The sequence below is a fragment of the Toxorhynchites rutilus genome, chromosome 1, assembly GCF_029784135.1.
Source record: "Toxorhynchites rutilus septentrionalis strain SRP chromosome 1, ASM2978413v1, whole genome shotgun sequence".
NCBI lineage: Eukaryota > Metazoa > Arthropoda > Insecta > Diptera > Culicidae > Toxorhynchites > Toxorhynchites rutilus.
Window position 1 is genome coordinate 11,652,413 of NC_073744.1, and position 20,432 is coordinate 11,672,844.

The following is a 20,432-nucleotide window of genomic DNA, read 5'->3' on the forward strand; positions in this document are numbered from 1 at the left end:
TATTCAAAGGACGTGTTGGAGTGGTACAAAGCCAACGGGGTCACCTTCGTGCCAAAGGAAATGAACCCGCCCACGCGCCGGAGCTTCGACCAATAGAGAAATATTGGGCGATTATGAAGCAGGCCCTCCGGAAGAACCCAAAAGTTGTCAAATCGGAGGCGGACTTCAAGAGAAAATGGATTTCTGTTAAAAAAAAACTACAACCTGACGTTGTACAGAACCTTATGGACGGGGTAAAGAGGAAGGTGCGAGCATACGGGCTTGGGCTCGAAGTATGAATAAAAAGAAAATGCCAAAAGTTGTTTAATAGTTTTTATTTTACTGTCTAAAATTTTCAAAAGAATCGGTCTACTGGGCGAATTTCTACAGCGTTTTTTCCGTGATGCAATTTGATGTGACACACCCTTTATTTGTATTGTGACTTACTTCCATCATTTAAAGAGCAAAAACGGCCAGAGAACAGTCGTATTCTTTGTCCTCGGAAATAGCAGAATTTTCAATGAAATGTTGCTTAATTGTAAACTATTTTTCTCAAATCACATACACCGGTACTGGGAGCCTTCAAAATATCATCATATCACTGAGAAAATAAAAAAAAATTAGTTTGCTTCTATGAAGGTGAGAGAGTGAAAATGACACACAAAAATATCACTTTTATTCATCTTTTCCGACATCTGTTCACAAATATCCACTGCACACTGTCACATTATACGCATATTCAGTGGGAACTCCATGAAAAGATCTGTTTTAATTGAAGGCAATTAAATGAACACAAATATTGACGTCACAATGTACACTACGCTCGCAAATTCTGCCATCTGCTCCACCTAATAATCCTGGTCATGGGGTAGAGAACAAGGGTGGCCAAATTTTTCACCACGACGGGCGACTTTTTTTTTAAAGCATACTAATACAATATGTTTATGAGTGACCGTGAATAAGTGATAGTTTAATTGTAAAATGTTACATTCAAAGCTCTCTATAACGACATGTCCAAAGGTCCCTTCAAAATCGCATAGAAATTCTTTTCTTTATTGCAACATTTCTCTGTAACAACACACTATCGCTTCTATTTACTAAAACATAACATTTTCTATTGCGACAATGTTCAATTTCACTCCATTCATAGTATGTGTGTGTGTATCAATGTCAGTGCCTACGAACGTAAATAGTTTACGGTTTGTATTATAAGGTTCACTCAACTTTGAACATCTGTTCACGCCCAACTGATTTAAATTTTGGGATACTTACAAAAGCAGAAATTTACACCATAAAAGATAGGGAAAGCTTATTGAAACAAATTAATCGAAGAATTGTTGTACAAAAATCCCGTTCTAGAATGAAATTGCATTAAATTTGCAATAAATTAAAAAAAATAATGTATTTTTTGCGCAACTGTTATATGGATAAAGCTTTCGTTATCAAATTCAGACAATAACTTGAAGTATCGTTTGTTTCACTTCGAAAACATTCACTGCCCAAAATGGGTTGAAATACACGAAAATCTTTGACGCTAAAAATAAATCGGACATAATTCAAAGGTTCGAAATGGGTACTGAAAAGACAATGAATTAAATGTGCCGCACAATGCGAATTCATTCATCATCAAAAATATGGACTAGAGTCGTGAAAAGGGTAAGAATATTGACTTCAATGATGCTCAGTTGGCATATATTGTCTGGCGATGTGATGAATAAATTATCTATGCTGGTTTATTAACAAAAAAATCTATTAACAATTTACTATTTTCTCTATCTAGAGAAAAAATTGTATTGGACGAATGAGTTGAACTTTATATTATTTGTTTAATGTTTTTTTTTTCTTTCAAGATGGTTAGACATCAATTGCTTTTGTTTCTAATATAATTTGAATGCTTTGCGTGAGCTTGGGTGCCCTTATAGCGACATCTAAGCTCTCTATAACGACAATCTTTTATAGCGACAATTCTCTATAACGTCGGTCCCTTGCGATGTCGCTATGGAGAGCTTTCACTATATATAAAATGTTGTTTTGGGCAGCGAAAATATTTTTTTTTTCAAAAACTGAGCAAATTATAATAACAATAGGCTCTTTATTTTTATTTTTATTTTATTTTTACTGCGAACTGTATCATTTTAAATACATTTCATCCAAAATATTTTGTACTAGACACATTATATTGCATGTTCTCGACATGCTTTTCATATTTTTGTTCAAATGCACTCAAAATTATTTGCAAACGAACTGCCAAATGGTAATCTGTCAAAGGAGAGCGATGTTTTTATAGTATTTATAGTAGAAAATATTGTTTTCGGGTATAAGTAAATCCGAAGAAGTTATCAAAAATGCAACACATTTCCATAAACATGTTCTCACAATGTAAATTCCGATAAGTATTGTGAAGTACAGCTTTAGCTCTCTTGATTTTCTAAATATATCGCTATTAAAATCAAAGATTTCATTTACGATTAGAGCTTTTCTTTCTATGTTGATTCCATCATTGAATGGAAATGACATGAATCATACTATGTCGTCTATTTTAGACATATCTTCAAATCTTCTGTGGGAATCATCCCGTAATGAAGAAATTCATTCTGCATAACGATCGTATTAATGTGTTTTAATCTGCTGATTTGATTTCTTGGCTGTTGCCATGAATTCTTTTATTTTTGGGGAAATATCCAGGATTTAAAAATTATAGGAGGTTGTGTCCAAGATACGACCGCATTGTTGACGTAGAACTACGCTGTTATTTTATATAAGTCGCTTGTTTATACCTTCGAATATTATTCTATAATGCTGTGACATTTTAGAAACAACTGCTTAGTAGAATAATCTCTGAAATGATTTTTTCATTGTAGAATCAGTTGACGATAATTGATTGATGATTCATTCTTGCCCTCGCAAAACAATCATATGTCGCAATTTATTTCATGTCAAGCGCCAAACAAGCGTTCACCATAGCATGCATACAGAGCCATTCATTGGAGGCTTGAAACTACTAGCAATATAAACATTTCTCATCATTTTGCGCTATTCTCAAAAGAAACGCTCCTGTTAATATTACTGGCCTCGAAAAGAGTTGCATTACTTTCTCATGCTCGAGAGAAGCGCAGCTGTCACCCTTAGTGGAGGAAGTTTTGCTACTAGTAAGCAAAACCTAATCACATACAAAATTCCATTTACTTTCTTGATGACTAAACAAGAGAAATAAACTCTTTTTGTTAATAACAACCTCGAAAACAGTAGCAATGCTTCATTATGATCAATATTATCGCAAATGCAATCCTAGTTGGAGGCAGTTTTGCGACTGGCACTCGAACCTAAATAACTTCTAACATTCCAGTAAGACATTCAAGATGCTTGGTATTCCCAAATAATTTTTTGGTGCACAACCTTAACGTCTGCTTCGCCATAACGTCAGTTTAATGCATTGATGCATTCTCAAAGGCACCAACGAAGCCCTTATGAAGACGGAAAATAAACAATGTTAACTGCTTGGAAAAGGACCGAATTATGCCACACAGCTTGTACTCTGCTGTAATACCCATCGATGCGAATTCGCTGATGAGTTTGTCAAGAGCGACCGCCTTCACCACCAGCGGGGGGAGCTTGATTTTGGATGCTGCCTGGGCGTTTACATTTTCGACCGACGCGCCAAATCTCCTACTTCGCAGTTGTTCGGTGCGGTGTCACATTCGCGAAGGCTCGGTTCAGTGCGAGCGCTTTTCACTGCACCAACACCGCGTGCATCATTAGATGACGCTTACCTCGAAAATTTATTGCCCCTGGCAATGCGTTCGTTTTTTGCAGGGCTCGAGCCTGCCTTCTTCTTCTTCTTGCTCATCACAAACTACGCGAAGCGTCCAATTTATGACGCGGAAAGAAGAACACACGATACGAATAACGCGAAAAACGAACAGAAAAATCAAACGACGATTTCCAAGTTGGATTACCACTGGTGGGGTCCAATCTTAGATCGAAGCGCAGCGAAATCAAAGTGAACTGGATTACTCAACAGTCCGATGCCGAATGAAAGCTTGCCTCAGCGAGATCCACTGTTTATACTCTTATTGTTGTTGTTTCTTTGTTTTTAAGAGGCTTTAAACTTTGCAGTTCATTCGCCTCTAAAATACTCTTATCTTATCTTCTTTGTTTTTAAGAGGCTTTAAACTTTGCAGTTCATTCGCCTCTAGTTTATACTCTAGGCAAGTATTCCCCTTCATTCTTCTTCTTTTCCTTTGTTCACGGAGACTTTAAGGTGAAGGTGGAAGCTAGCCATTGTAGTAGTATAGGTAAACCCACGTGTAAAAATGGGGTAATAGTGTTTGTGAGAGAAGAGCGAAGCACATGTAAATAGATCAATTCACTTATCAGACTGTGTGGCGCTTCATTGACACTGACAATACTGATTATACGCGAGCGTAACATGAGCAAATTTATAACACATGCGAATTGGGCCTCTTTCGATATTAACAAGTTCTTCCGCATGCTGATAATTCCTTCATATTTTCCTTCGTTGTTCGTATTGTTTTCACATATTCACGTTGGAGAGCCTTAACTCTTCTCTTCGTTGGCCGAGACATTTTGATTGAATGTAGTACTTTTCCGTTTATTGTTTTTGAAAGCATAGGCAGCCGTGGCAGTGTTCCGAGCTCTGCAATACAATTTTCTTACCCAATGTTGAAGTTGCTAAAACTTACATTATAGACCCATTAAACGTAAAAATAATGATTGTATTGATATCAACACAATTTTATTCTATTGATTTTCATGATATGAAACGCTATGACTCAGGAATAACATTTTATTGAGTGGTTTTGATAGATGTTTCGATGATGTTGTCTGGCATCAGTGTCGAAAAAATAACGATGCTTTCACCAATACAAACAAAACCATTGTCGAAGATTGAAAAATGAAAATTTAACTTTCGGAGCACTTGCTCGAGTTTTCCGACGTTGTTCACCATACAGTGCGACAGCAAATGAAAATTTAATATCTTGTGAGTAATCGATTAGAGTTTGGCTGATATTACTTCATGGGAAGTGTGCGAAAATGATCATTTTCTCCACACTGTTTCGCAAAATTATTGATTTTCGGGCGAAGGGTGAGGGAGGGAGATGAAAGAAATGAGCGCCATTGTGGCAGCCATTTGTGGCTAGCTTCCACCTTCACCTTAAATCCTACGATTTCCCCTCCGTTGGTCGTCGATAAGTTGCTCGTTATTGATAGCTCTGTTAGGAAAAGCACTCAAATGGACAGAACAAATGTATGGGAAAATAGAAACACTTAAAGTTTTCATGAATTTTAACCATTTACTAACCAGGGGATCCTAATGTATGGCATATTAAACAAATCTTACGGAATTTCCGATTCGTTTAGTATGTAAAAGGCCAAAATCCGTTCGCGGCAAAAATAGTTATTAACGTTAACTTTATTTCATAAAAACGTGAACGGTTTTCTGATTTGACACCCTTAATGAAAGACGTAGTTCTACGTCAAAAATACTTGGCACCTTGGGGTGTAATAATAATTCTCCGATATTTGATTCACGATTCTCTTGTTTTGAATTTGCGTCTCTGCAAACTGCTTCCTATACGTAGTTAACTATTTTAACTAACTATATTGACAATTTTCAGTGCCAAATTTCTCATTTCACTTCGGCATCTTCTATCGTGATACGCACCATCCAACAACTAATCACCATTCCCTGTCATCATCACTCGGTTGTAAAACCTGGTGGAGTGATAAAATAATACCCAACAACCAGACATAACGGCCCTTTTCAGGACCACCAAATCATTATCAAAGAGTTTACCAAAGTAATTCTTCAACATATACAAAATCAGCATGCAACAGATAGACAAACACTCTCAAACACAAACACTAATCAATATAACATAGAGAAACGAGCACCGAGAGAACCTTAAATTTAATTAATGATTTCAAGTAATAGAGTAATATAGAATCGACTCCGATCTCATTTCCCGTTTTCTAAAAGTATGTTCCCTTATTCTGCAACCCACAACAACGCCCATGCCCATGCCAAGACTGTCGATTGTCAACCATTGTTTACCGCATCATAGTAGGCGGGCGTCTGTTGGCTGGGAAATTATTCAGTTGATCTACGGCAGGCAACAACCACCAACGTAAACGGAGTGTTCTGAATCTTCAGGAACGTGGTAACGTTCGGTGCGGTTTCTCCACAAATCTTCCGCCGCTGTTACGAGCGATGTTAATTCATGTCTTAATGACTTAATGCTATCTTTGTTCGAATGCCAGCTGAAGGGTGAAATCCGACAGAATACTTATCTGTGTCTGCCCACTCCTTCCTTCCGCCGGGTTCAGCCAGTCAGCCAGCCAGAGCACAGAGACAACCTGGGTGCCTGAGAACAGATGGAATAATAATTACACCTTCGCACTTTCGCCGCGCCATTATCACCCTCCACAGGCAACAACAGTCTTCGAAGGGCCAAAAGCTTCGCGAACACAAGTGTTCATAATTATCACAACTTTTAAGTATTGTTTTGCTTTTGTTGGAAAATTGCCTTTTCCTCGAAGGTGTCTTTCTCCTCCACCCGGCTCGTATGTTAGATCCTAAACAATAGTGGGTGGATATGTGTTTTTCACTTACCATTTCAGCGCACAGCGCACAGAAACTTCTACACTTCACAGTTTTCTCAAACCTCAGACCCCCACCTACTCGTCCTCAAACACGTGACTCAATCAGCGGCAGCCACTGCAACCAATAATAGTAATAAGAGAGGAAAAGTTTCACATGGCCCCAAAAGTGGACGACTTAATTGGAGCCAACTCGCCGAATCGCTAAAATCCTATCATTCTCAACAACCCCGAATTCGGATTATTGGAAACTGGTTTTAATGTGTTGTGAATGGTATCCGTTTCCGAACTGTCGCAAAAGACACCGGGAACAACAACAGCAGCAGCTGCAATAGCAGGAAACTTTCTCCTTCCTGCAGAAGTTGAGATCACTATCATTCCACACATTCGCGTTGTTATTCATGTTATCTTTTCCCTTCTCTGTTGACGATTAAACCACCGTCTGTAGGAGTGTATGAACCTTCAACTGAAATTTATGTTTTGGTTGATTATCAGCTGCTGCCTCAAGAGAATTGCTTCAATTGATAATTGTTTCACTCCCATCGGCCCTCGCTGCTTCAATTAAACGGCTATTCATGACTCGTCTATTTTTATCATTGATCACCTAGTTTCCTATGCGCGCTTACCTTTGGTCTCGTGACCGAGCGTTCCGAGATTGCGTCAGTCTGCGGCCGAATCGACGATTTACACTCCCAAACCCCGTTCCCCGCTATGGGCTGTTGTTTTCCACTCCCAAACGGTATACCTAAATGGAATTGCGTTGTTCCGAAAACAAGCCTGCTTCGATAGGAGGAAGCAGCCCAACACAAAACGTCATAACTGTTGAGCCCCTCGGTCGAGGCCTACCATGTCAGAATAAAATTGTCGTTTGCGTTGCGGTCAATCAATTAGTTTGGCCCTCTAATCGTCGTTTGTATGCTGCTTGCCCCCAATTCGGCAGATGGGTGCAATTCTGCAATTCTAATTCACCTCCATGGAAAGGCCAAAGAGTTCTATTTTGGGAGTCTGACTCCGTTCTACAACTCCCGCCGAGATGGTGAAGTGTCGTTGAACACTGGACACTGGAGTTCGGATTACGCACGCTGCGAAAAAAAATTAAAATTATTCCTTTCTTCATACCGCACTCTCGCTCTCTCTCTGTCGCCTATTTGGTGGGAAATTGTTGATAAGAAAGGGAAAATTTTCTCGAGTCATGATTAATTGAAGAGAAACAGACGGAGAAAAACATCAACAATGGAGGAAATGGTGGCAATTATATGTAGCTATTTGTGTGGAGATTTGACTCATTGTTTGCAAAGTGTGCGATAGTTGAATAAGCAAATTACGAGTATCAACGATTTTAAGGGTACACAATTAATCCATTTGGCTCTGGTTAGGCTTTGTTTCCGTTTCTGCCAACCAACAATGTTTACGCTTGCAGTTTGTGTGATTTTATAATATTTATGCTTTGATGTGGTTGAAGGATACAATACTACACCACATAAAATTTACGAAGTTTCAGATATCTTTCAGTGCATCATAGGGCTTTTAACCGACTACCTACTAATCATTATTAGTGTAAATGTGATTATCAGGCTTATTTTAGCCCGCTCTGCGTTGACTCTGTGATGAATAACAAACAGGATGGTCTTTCTACCACTAAGTTTTCTGTATCTTTTACTATAGGGGGGAATAGTACATGTTAAAGAATCTTTATTGGTTTTTTTGACATAAGACTATGTCTTTGATTTCTATATAGGGGGGTCACTCTACGAAAAATGTAACGATTCATTAAGAGTTTTCAAACGCATATTACTCAAAATCGTAATTGTGACAAATGTTGTGTTATATACCATTAGGTAGGGAATTTATCCAGCAATTTTTTCGCTTGAAACGCTTAAGACATATGATAAAAGTTAAACTTTTTTACTATATTGAAATGGGTATGTTTTTTCGATTGCACTAACCACTCGCTTTTCTCCCCGACGCAACGAGCAATTTTTTTGCCTACATACGGGCGTAAGCTCACATTGGGAGTCGATACGTGTTATGAATTATTCTCCATTTGCCGATAATATGCATTAATCAGTTGGTACAATCAATGGAGGGATGATCTCGGAAGATGGTTTTACTCTATTATCCCCAAAGTTCAATCAATTCGGGCTCATTCACGTCTTTATCGTGTCAGTCTTGCTACTAACAATTTATGTCATTGTGATCCAGGATGTCATAATAACGACATGCTTGATTGATTATGTTTAAATGCAATTCATGAATTGCATTTAAACATAAAACATATCAGATTGCATTTAAACATATTTAAACATATCAGATTATGATAGCTTGAGTAGTCGCGATCCTCATACACCGTTCTGAATCATATTTCGGACGCTTAAGACATATGATACAGAAAACAGATATCACCTTCATGCACAGGTATTATTTGGTTGATATTTTTGATAAATTAGCTCAATATGCTTTTAAGCTTTCTACTTTGTTACCTATTTGATTGAAAACATAAAAAAATCATCGAATAAAATGCTTTTCAAGTAAAGCGAATAAAAATCAAACTTTGGACACCATTTATAAAATAATCATATTTCGGAAAAATTGAATTCAAATTTCGGATACTTTATTTTGTATTTTTTTGAACGAAAATTACATTACAGTTGATTATATTTTATAATCAACTGCGAGACACTTACCAAGCAATCACAGTAACCTGATAACGATAATGAGAACTGATGAAACACGAGAGAAATTTTAATATTGATGTAGGGGTAAATTCTACGTGCTCACGCTAAGCAAACGTCAAACACAAACTATAATGAGTGGATTTCGGATTTAGGATTGTTTTTTTTTTCCTACTATGTAATAAGTCAAATGTAGTTCTCTAACGAAGTGATAGTGAAATCAAAGGAATTGCTCTAAAGAAGCAATTGTGATATTAATTTAATAGTTATATGCATATTATGATGCATCAAGCTTTTCAATATATTAGAACAAAGTGTCCGAAATATGATTCAGAATGGTATGTATGTCTTCGTTAGAAGCCCGCTTCACTTCCTCGAATGCACTTGCCCATTCGCTTTTCCCTTTCCTATACATAAACAGAACTTAGCACCCAATGAGATCAATTTACTACAGCAGCTACACGAACTTCCCTTTCCGAACTTATGGCCCACTCATGGCCATAAAATACTCAATATGCATCACCTGGTTATAAAGTTATTACAACCCCCTACAAACAATTTTCCGGAGACCGGGGCAACGAAGGAGAAAATGCTATTTTTATCTATAATATATTTCTGTAGTCATAGATTTATTTGACTTAGGCTTATATTTATATAGATCTTAACTATTTAAACTTGTGTTTAAAAATGAAAAATTAGAAGACAAGGTGTCAACCTTGTCTTCTTCTGCATTATTGAATAAACAGGAGAAAAGGGTAGTAATGGCTTCAATGGTATTTTTGCGTACATTTTTTAACCGAATGTGATTCCGGATTCTATCACGGTATCTCATCTAACCCGTTTAAATGATACAAGTTCATACAGGAAACGTTTTAGTTTTCTATTTGATGTATCAAAAGAGACAAAAAAATACAGATTTTGAACAATGAAAAAACTCGATTCAAATGCAATTACTACGCACAATCACAGTCCTATGCCAAGCCCCGTCCGTGCCCCTAGGCTCAGACCCATCAACTTTTATGTTCATTATTTCGTCATACTGCAACTTTCAATTCTATACTGGGGTGTCTCGAAAATGAGGGAGTTACGTTCGAAGCACAAAGTTTTGAGATTATTTCTTATATTTCTATATATCATGGAATTTCGGATACACGGAGGATTCAATAAGGTTGTCTTGCAATTTTCAGTGTCGAACATCAAAAGGAGATCACAAGTGAAAAAAATATGATTTCGTATATATTTGAACAGAATGCAAGACAGTTCCAAGGGAAACAAAATAATCATTCATCAATTTATTGACAATTGATTCAGATGCAACTTCAAACAAATGATTACTAAACCAGTGGTAGTCCTACGTTAACCTTGCGGTTATATCACAGATATAACTCACTCCTAGTTTTCCCGTTTTGGGTGGGAATAAAGCCTGTCCACGTTAAATTTCGGACACCAAGATGATGCCAGTAAAACAAAAATTCACATAATACAACAAAACCGTTAGTTTATTTCAGTAAAATAGACTTATATCTAAAACAAGGAAAGCTTGCTTCGATGTTAATTATGTTGTCTGTAAAATTCACGAAATTTCTTGGGAACATCTGCCATTAGGTTTCGTACAGTATCCTCAGATATGCTAGCGGCGGCGCTTTTCCATCTCTAGATATTATTAATGCCATCCGCTTTCTTCTTAGTTTCGAATAGTTTTCGCTTAATCAGAGCCCAGTACTTTTTCACAGGGCGAAGTTCTGGACAGTTCGGTGGATTGGTTGTTTTTGGCACATATTTGACCTCATGTGCATTATACCGTTCCAGGATGGATTTTACGTAGTGACAAGAGGCCTAATCTGGCCAGAACAACGCTGGAGAGTCGTGGCTTCTCATGAATGGTAGCAACCGCTTCTGGAGACATTCCTTCTAGTAGACATCTTTGTTGATAGTGCCGGTAGAGACGAAATATTTGGATTTTTGGGGAATTTAGTACTTTTTGGGGAATTTAGACTGCTTCTTGGTCCGGAAACACTCGATACCCGAAAGCTGTTTGAAGTCTTCGAGAACATAACTTTCATCGTCCATTATGGTGCATGAACATTTTTGCAAAAACTGGATGAAGAGCACCTTAGCACGGCTATTTGCAGTGAAATTTTGCTTATCATCACGATTGGGCACCTTTTTCACTTTGTACACCTACAGTCCATGCGTCTGCTTCACTTTTTGTACATAAGTCACATTTCTAACTGAAAGTTTGGGTTGTTTCTCAATAATGGCAACCACCTTTCGGTCCATCTGTCGGGAGCATACTTTTCGATTTGTTCCGCTTCCAACCTTCCGATCCACAGTTAAGCGGTGGTCAAACGATTTGCACACACTAAACACGGTACTCTTCGGCAGTTTTAGCTTTTTGGCGAGATCGCGTACCGACAGTGTTGGATTTTGCTGCCGTTCGAGCAAAATGCGTTTGCGTACTTCCACTTGATTCGACGCCATTTTACCAAACTGAAGAGGAATGTAAACATGTTGGACATCGAAATAAAGAGGAGGGTTTCAGCTGTCATGTAAGTGAAATATTTCATTGATTATTAAAATATTTCATAAACTACACTGAAAGAAAAGTGTCCGAAATTTAACGTGGATTGGCTTTAGCTGTAGATTTGAATAACGACATCTTTCAACAACTGGAAGGTCAGAGTTTAGTTTTCATGAAGTTTCGTTCGCAGGCTATCCAACCATGGCAAGATCAAATGAAGGAGTTCAGGTTCTGTTGAGATGGGCTGATCACAGCCACTGGAGTATTGTGCTACTCAAATACTGGATCAAGTACACGGTGCCTCCTACCAAAATTTTATGACTTAATACTTCTGTGTGATCTGTACTTCTGATGTGTTGTACTACATGAAGAAGATCTAGCGCAGAATATTTGCAACCAAAAGACCATCTCTGAGTAACGTTGTGAACAGTCTCAATGTACTGGTAATTTGTTTCGCTGTTGAAAGGACAGTTTAGTCGAAACGGCCATTAAAAAGGTTTTATTAAAATTCAACGATTAAAAATTTGCTACTCAATGGAGAATTTCTCATAAAATTAGCAAACCAGGGTTCATAAACCTTCCCGACCCGATGGAAAAGGAAATGTTGTTGAAATCATGTTATATGCTTGTGGACTTTCTGCTTGGAAAAGTTTGAGAAAAAGCAAGCCCCGATACAAAAGTCTCCGTTGATTACTGAGAACAAAAGCAAACACTAGTAAAAAAGTGAGCGAATGACACTGAGACAAAAGTCCTACTTCTTTTGGCGTTATTTTCGGCCAATAATTGAAATTCCATGGAAATAATATCTCTCCAAAACTCACGTACGCTATCATACTGAAATGTCTTCACATATTTCATAATGTCTTCAAAATGCCTTCACAAAACCAATTGTCTTCACAGTAAGGCAAATGTCTTCAAAATGAACACATGTCTTCAAACCTGGCATCTCTGATTGAACGTTTCAAAGTACCACATGGGCTGAAAAGATGGCGCCACTAAAAAATGAACAAGATTCACTTCGAGAGGTTCATCTGTCACTAGCTTATGTGTGAGGTTTCATGACATTTCGTTTATTTGTTCATAAACTACTGTTGTTTAAGTGTCACTATCTGAACATTGGTATAGAAACTGGAAAAAGAGAATATCGTATTTTGATCAAACATTGTTTATTGATGGGAAAACTCGTGAACAATCGATGCAGTGATTGACGAAATGTTAGTCCACTTCTGCTTCTTCGAGAAAAACAGTTTACCGATGGTTTATTGAAGTTAAAATTGGCCATACAAGCATGCAGATGCTCCTCGCTCTGGTAGGACAAAAGAGGCTACAAATTCAGAAAGTGTATCGACTCGTTTTTCGCAAAGTGGAGTTACGCGAATTAGCTGAGACCGTAGACATTTCAAAAGAACGAGTGGGATATATTTTTCACGACATTTTGGACATGAAAAGCTATCCGCGCGATGGATGCCGCGTTTGCTGACCGTCGACCAAAAACAGCGGCGCGTTGATGATTCAACAGCCGGTTTGGCGTTGTTGAAGCGTAACCGAGTGGACTTTTATTCGACGTTTTGTGACAATGGATGAAATGTGGATCCATTACCACACTCCTGAGTCCAATAGGCAGTCTGCCGAGTGGCACATAGGCATATTACGAAGACTTAGACGTTTCGTAGTACAGAAACGGAATCGCATCATTCAGTTGGGCATTGTCATACTACTAAATCGTTTTACCCTGTCTCCTGTTGTATTTCCGCGTAATTCCAAACCAATACGCGGCTCATACTCAGTTGCGTTGAATACTGATCACCTGTAACGTTGATTAGTAAGTATGGTCATGAAACTCATTATTATCTACGCTTAGTGTTATCGTAAGAAAGTCATCAAGTCAGACACTCGTCCAGCCTTGACGACTTCCTGGATGCTGGGCAAATAAACTTTTCCGCCCCGGGTACAAAAGCTTCACTCGACGCCACTGTCTCAACGATTTGCCGATTTAGTCCTAGACGCATTGATTCCAAGCCCAATCAGCCCTGCTTCGGGTTTCGGGTTAAAGTCCGCTACCGTCGCATGTGTTCTTCCGATTATGTCCACGTCATCGGCGAAGCAAATAAATTGGCTAGACTTGTTGAAAATCGAGCCCCATTTGGTGAAGCCCGCTCTCCGCATAACACCTTCCAGCGTCACGTTGAAGAGCAGACAGGAGAGTCCATCGCCTTGTCGAAGTCCCCTGTGAGTCTCAAATGATTCCGACAGCTCACCTGAGATCCGCACACTGTTCATCGTTAACGGAATCAGTCTTATAAGCTTTCGGGGAAAGCCGTATTCATCCATGGTTCTCCATAGCTACCACGAAATTAATTTATTCAATTCGATTGCTTGTAGAAAGTTTTTGTGACCTTGAAAAGCGCCGATAGGCTGCGTGGTCTCGTAGAAGCACTTTTGACAGTGCATGAAAACATCAACAATGTGTGCGTGTGATGCCAGAATACAGAGGCACTCTCCACCAGACAGCATGAAAATCGACGCGATGCTTCCAACGAACAAAAGTGTACGCACTGTGTGTGTGTTTGATCGATAACACGAAAGCAGAGACTCTGATCGGATGGAGCCCACTTCCCCGATGGAACTTGCCTCTGGACGATCGAACTCGCAGTTTTTCCAGCGGAAACTCTCTAGGAAATAAAATAGCGTAATACGGACAGTGGGGGTAATATGGACAGGTGGTTAATAATAGTCTGGCCGATTTGTATAGATACATTTCGAAGTTCAGATTTCTGTTCATGAGAACACATTCTACATGTTATTCTATAATATTTAGATCATCACATGGCAATGAATACTGATAAAACGTGGAAAAGGGAAACAAAAACACCGAAAAACATACAGGCAAACATTTTTTTTCGTGCGGGGGATAGGAAACGCACAAAAAGTCGCATAAAAAATTGTGCAAAACTTTACCAGCAGCTTTAAAAAATGGTGTTCGGTGCACATTTAAAAAAAAACTTTTTTGTGCGGTAGATAGGGACCGCATACAAAAAAGTTTCCCTCAAGAAAATAACTCAAATCCACGCCATTCACCGTTCAATTTCTATTTGTTTCACTGCTTTGCACTTTGCCTTTTCGGTTGCGCGTGGCTGTTTTGTGCTTTTAGTTGCATGTCGAAACGTGTTGCTGTTAGAAACCATGTTATGCAAAAACTCAGAAAAACTTAGGGCATTTGATGAGAGGAGGGGAATGATTCCAAAAGTGGCAAAAAAGCAAATATGCTTTTTTCGCACTGAAATGCATATATACCATCGAAAAAAAACTAAATGGACGATAACTTCGTCAAATATGCTTCTTTTCATACACCGCACAAAAAAAAACGCACAAGAACAGAAAACCGCATAAAAAAATCGCACAAAAACAGGTTTTACTGTATTCTGTGTTCGCTGTCCATGGTTTTTGAGAAAAGTTTGAAATTTCAAATTCAAAACTTTATTCAACGGTTTAATGTGAGTTCTAATCAGTCTGGTTTCAGATCCGCTCACAGTACTACTTCGGCGTTGCTTAAGGCTCATGATGACATACATCAATTTATTGACAAAAAAGGGGCAGCAATTTTGCTTTTGATAGACTTTTCTAAAGCATTTGATAGAGATTCTCACGTCAAATTATTGCGTGAACTGTCCTGTCAGTTTAACTCTAGTCGTATAGCTGTTTCTGTTCAGTTCCTATCTGAACTCTCGTACTCAGATAGTGGAAATTGATGGAAAATTATCCAGCTCAATTAATATTTTATCTGGTGTACCCCAAGGATCTGTTTTAGGTCCACTTCTCTTTTCATTATTCATGAACGATTTACCATCAGTTTTGAAATTTTGTGTCATCCACATGTTTGCAGAGGGTGTACAACTTTATATTTGTCCAACTTATGCTAATTTAGAAGGCTTGGCTCAGTTAATCACACTGACCCGAAGAGTGTTTGGAAATGGTCCTCGGATAATCTGCTTCCTAATAATTAATCAAAAACTAAAGCAATGTTTATTGCTAGAAGTCACACGCGCACAAATTTTCAAGACATAATAATCAATAATAATAAAAAAATTAATATGTTGATAAAGCTACCAATCTTGGTGTAATTTTCCAATCAAACCTTGAATGGAATGTGCAAGTAAATTCACAATGCGGGAAAACACCAGACTCACAGCGAGTATGCTATACGTTTCAACCAAAATATTTTTTTTAAAACTCCTTCTTTTACCTCACTGTTCTTATGGTTTCGAATTGATTTTGAACGCCCCAGTCTCTGCTTATGATCGATTGAGGTTAGCAGTTAACCACTATGTTCGATGGGTTTCCAACTTGTCTAGGTTTTCTAGCGTATCACACTTACAACGGCAACTGGTGGGATGTTCGTTTCATAATTTCTTCAAATTAAGATGCTATGTCACATTATTTAAAATTATTCATCACGGTCCTCACTATCTCTTCAATAAATTACAATCTTTTCGGAGCGCTAGAGTTCGCCACTTTCTCACAAATCATATTACATCTTAGCAATAGCAATACTTTCGTTGTACGTGCAATTATTTGGTGGAATCTGCTTCCAACTGACATAAAATGTATTAATTATTTCCCTAGATTCCATCGTGAGTGTATCGGCTGGCTGAATGAAAGAAATTAGCAAGGATTTAATTTTGGAATGTTAAAGATGGTCAACATGCATGATAGAGTTTAAGTTAATTTTATTTTTCTTTCGTTTAAATTTTGTTTGGATTGTTTTCAATTGAATGTGGTGTGAACAACAAGGTATCCGATTGTAGAATATTTATAAGGGTGAACCCTTACTCTACAAATATAAATTAATGAATAAATAAATAAAATGCACAACAGCTACTGTGCAAAATTTGATGTCAGGTCTTTCGTCGAAAGCGCGTTCGTACTATCTATACATATATATAAATCTCGTGTCACGGTGTTTGCACTACCGTACCCAAGGTTTGCCTTCTCAACGTAGTACTACTTGCGTCATTTTTATTAGTAAATAGTTGAGATTTCTATGACGAACAATACGCCTTGAATGTATTCTGGAGTGGCAAGCTCAAGAATACGCGTGACTACAGTGCAAGTCAGAAGGGGTTCTTTAACGAAAAATCTCTTGCATAAACATTAGACCAACGAGACCCCGTCACAGATACTTAATTCATTATGAACATCATTTCTCATTTTGATTTAATATTTATGAACATGCGACGAAACAAACAGAGGGCGCGCTCGAAGGATTTTTATGTTTATCATATGGTGATTTGACATGGTCAAGAAACGTCAATTCAAGATATCGTAAGCTGTGCCAACAATTTATGGTCGACATATACGCGAAGGTAGAGATTGAACGTCTGCAATTCTTACTACAGAATCAACAAAAGCGGTGCGAGGAATAATACATTCACTTGCGAGACACTATCATGAGCAACGCCGACACAGCTTTAGTTATAGCCAGGTCAAAGCGCAATGCATTGTCATGACATTGCGCGTGTGTTCAAACACAAAATGAAGTTCGATCGTATTCGTCCCCACATATTGTAGGTTGTATTCTGTTGAATGGAAAAAAACGCAATTTTGCATTCTGTTCAAGCTCAAGTCCAATCGAGTTGAGCAAATGTGACAACCTTGCCACGCAATTCGACGTAAACACCATTGGTCTCCATGTTCCATTTCTATGAAGCAAAAATAGTAATGGTTTTTCGGGTGGAATAAACACGCAAAATTTGGCATTCAAACACATTCCAAAACAAATTTAGCATCCAAACGAAATCGAATAATAATTTTCATTCAAATTTCAACAATTTAGAATTATTTCCGGAATTATGTCGATCAGATAGAGAGTAAATTGAACCACAAATACGGATGACTTATTTTGACCAGCGACAAGGCGAACGAATTTAAGAGTGTAAAAGTCGATTTCGATCGAATTGTAAAATCCAATCACTCATATGCATATAAAAATATTGAATTCTACAAATCGGTGAAGAGTAATAAAAACATCCATGAATAAAGGAAGCAAAATGGCTGTGTTTCAAACTTAGATTACCGATGTGAATACTCCTCGATTGAATGACAACGATAAAATAACGCGATTCCAAACAGGCCGATTAATCAGCTCCATTGAAGTTAACTGGCGTATCGCTGTTTTCCAATTTATGAACGAGACAAAGCTGTCATAAATAAAGCCATGTTGAAAATCACATGCACGTATTTTCTAACAAGGAGACAGCAATAAATATTGATTTTCTATATTTCATTTTTTCTACTTTACGACAAACTTATATTACTTTTTTCAGTTGACGTTTAACTTTTAAGAGATCAAACATGTCAGTTACGTTAATGAAATACACCAAGAAACATCATATAACCTTTCGTTCAAATCATTTAATTCGTTTTTTTGTCGGTCACATTCGATTTATTTTAAAGATCGTTAAAATATTCAAACACACTTACAATACATTAGTGTGTTTTATTCAACACCCAAAAAATTCACTAGAAATAATTTATTTGGCAGAACAACGTTTGCATGGTCAGCTAGTAGAGTATAATAATTTGACTTATGTTAGCCGAACTACTGTTAAACATTGTACTGATCTTCAATGAACCAAAAACATATGTTAAAATAATAATCGCGTTTTATTTTTATTCACGAATAGATGTTGCTACAGACCTTTTTCTATACAGTTCCTATCTCGCAAAAATACTAGTTCTGTCTCTGTCAGCAATTGTACGGAAGTAAATCGTGGAAGATGTTGACATTATCATTAAAACAATTGTTAGGTGGTCTTTGGTAAAATTGAAATCGATGTATACTGAAAAAAAAAACAAATCTACAAAAAGTTTTGCTAAGATCGAAAAAATCGGAAGCAAAAATCGATTTCTTGATTTTCTCGAGCACAAAACATCGATCCAAAAAATCGAAAATCGAAATGGAAAAGATCGATTTGCTAAAAATCGATTCGAGATCGGCCAATCCTAACATCGAGCGTTGAAACACTGTTTCGAAGGTAAGACAAAATACAGTGAGGGGCAAAATAGAGTGTCCAAATTATTTGTTTTCCATTTGTTTCATTTTTCTGGTTAAAATTCAACGAAAACACATCGTAATCATTTTTAAAATATTATTTATTATGTTCTTTTCAAGTTTTGTTAATGTTACGCTGATAAAAAAGAAAGTTTTTCTGATAGTAAAACAAAACAGTTTATATTCCAAAAAAAACAGGGGCAAAATAAAGTGTCCAACTCAAAAGTCGATATAATTTCGATAAGTTTCCATCGTGAGGCCCCTTGAATTTGTTTGTTTTGTGTATTTTGACGTTTCATAAACAACTGGCTTGGCTCTGGAGCACTCAAACAGGTGTCTACATTCGAATAAGTTGTAAAATATGGAGAACGCAAAAATGTCCGGTTCCATTCCGTTGTCCATCCGGAAACTGGTTGTTCGTGATGTTAATAACGGCCAAACGCACCGGGAAGTAGCCAAGCATTACGAAATCAGCAAGACAGCGGTATCAAAAATCATGAAGAAGATGAAAACGTTCGCATCGGTGGTGGATCGCCCGGGAAGAGGACGGAAACCAGAACGGACGAGAAAATCATTCGTGAGGTGAAGAAAAACCCAAAAATTACGATCCGGCAGATACGGGAAGAGTTCCAACTTTCGGTATCGCGTCGTACTGTCCGTCGCCGCATCCAAGCGAAGGAGTACCATAGCAAGATCGCAGTGAGAAGGCCTTCCATCAGCCAAGTGAATAAGGCTAAGCGGCTCAAGTTCGCCAAGGAAGTCGGATGAGGAGCTCCAAGACCGCCATATCCAAGGAACAGTCAAGCACGGAGGAGGTAACGTGATGGTGTGGGGGTGCTTTTCTTGGGGTGGGGTGGGCAGTTTGGTAAAAATTGACGGAATCACGACAGCTGAGTCATATTGCAATATCCTGCGGGAAAATCTCGAGGTATCCCTCATCAAGACGGGACTCGGAGAGCGCTTCGTCTTCCAGCAGGATAACGATCCGAAGCATACGGCCAAGCTGACGAAGTCTTTTTTCCGTTCCTGCCGCATCAAACCCCTTGAATGGCCACCATAAAGTCCTGATCTGAACCCCATCGAAAATCTGTAGGCCATCCTCGATGCTCGGATTTATAAGACTGGTGTGACAAATAAAAATACTTATTTTGATGCCCTGGAGCGCGCGTGGGAAGAACTCGACCCACAACACTTGCACAACCTAGTTGAAAGTATGCCGAAGCGCTTGCAGGAGGTGTTGAAGGCTAAAGGAGGCCATACACATTATTGAATCGTTCTCGTTTGCCTTCAGTTTGATTTATTTGAAGCTGTACTGATCTGGACACTTTATTTAGCCCCTGTTTTTTTGGAATATTAACTGATTTTTTTTCTATCAGAAAAACTTTGTTTTTTTACCAGCGCAACATTAACAAAACTTGAAAAGAACATAATAAATAATATTTTAAAAATGATTACGATGTGTTTTCGTTGAATTTTAACCAGAAAAAGGAAAGAAATGGAAAACAAATAATTTTGACACTTCATATTGCCTCTCACTGTACTTGTCTGCATGTGCATAAAAATGGTTACATTTGGAGAATCCTAAACA

The 20,432-nt window shown here is 38.0% G+C and overlaps 1 protein-coding gene across 3 annotated transcripts in view; it reads right to left on the minus strand.

Annotated features, from left to right (window-relative positions):
* Positions 1 to 20,432, minus strand: part of LOC129766652 (cadherin-89D-like) — a 164,336-nt gene that overhangs the window by 142,381 nt on the left and 1,523 nt on the right. The window lies entirely within an intron of this gene.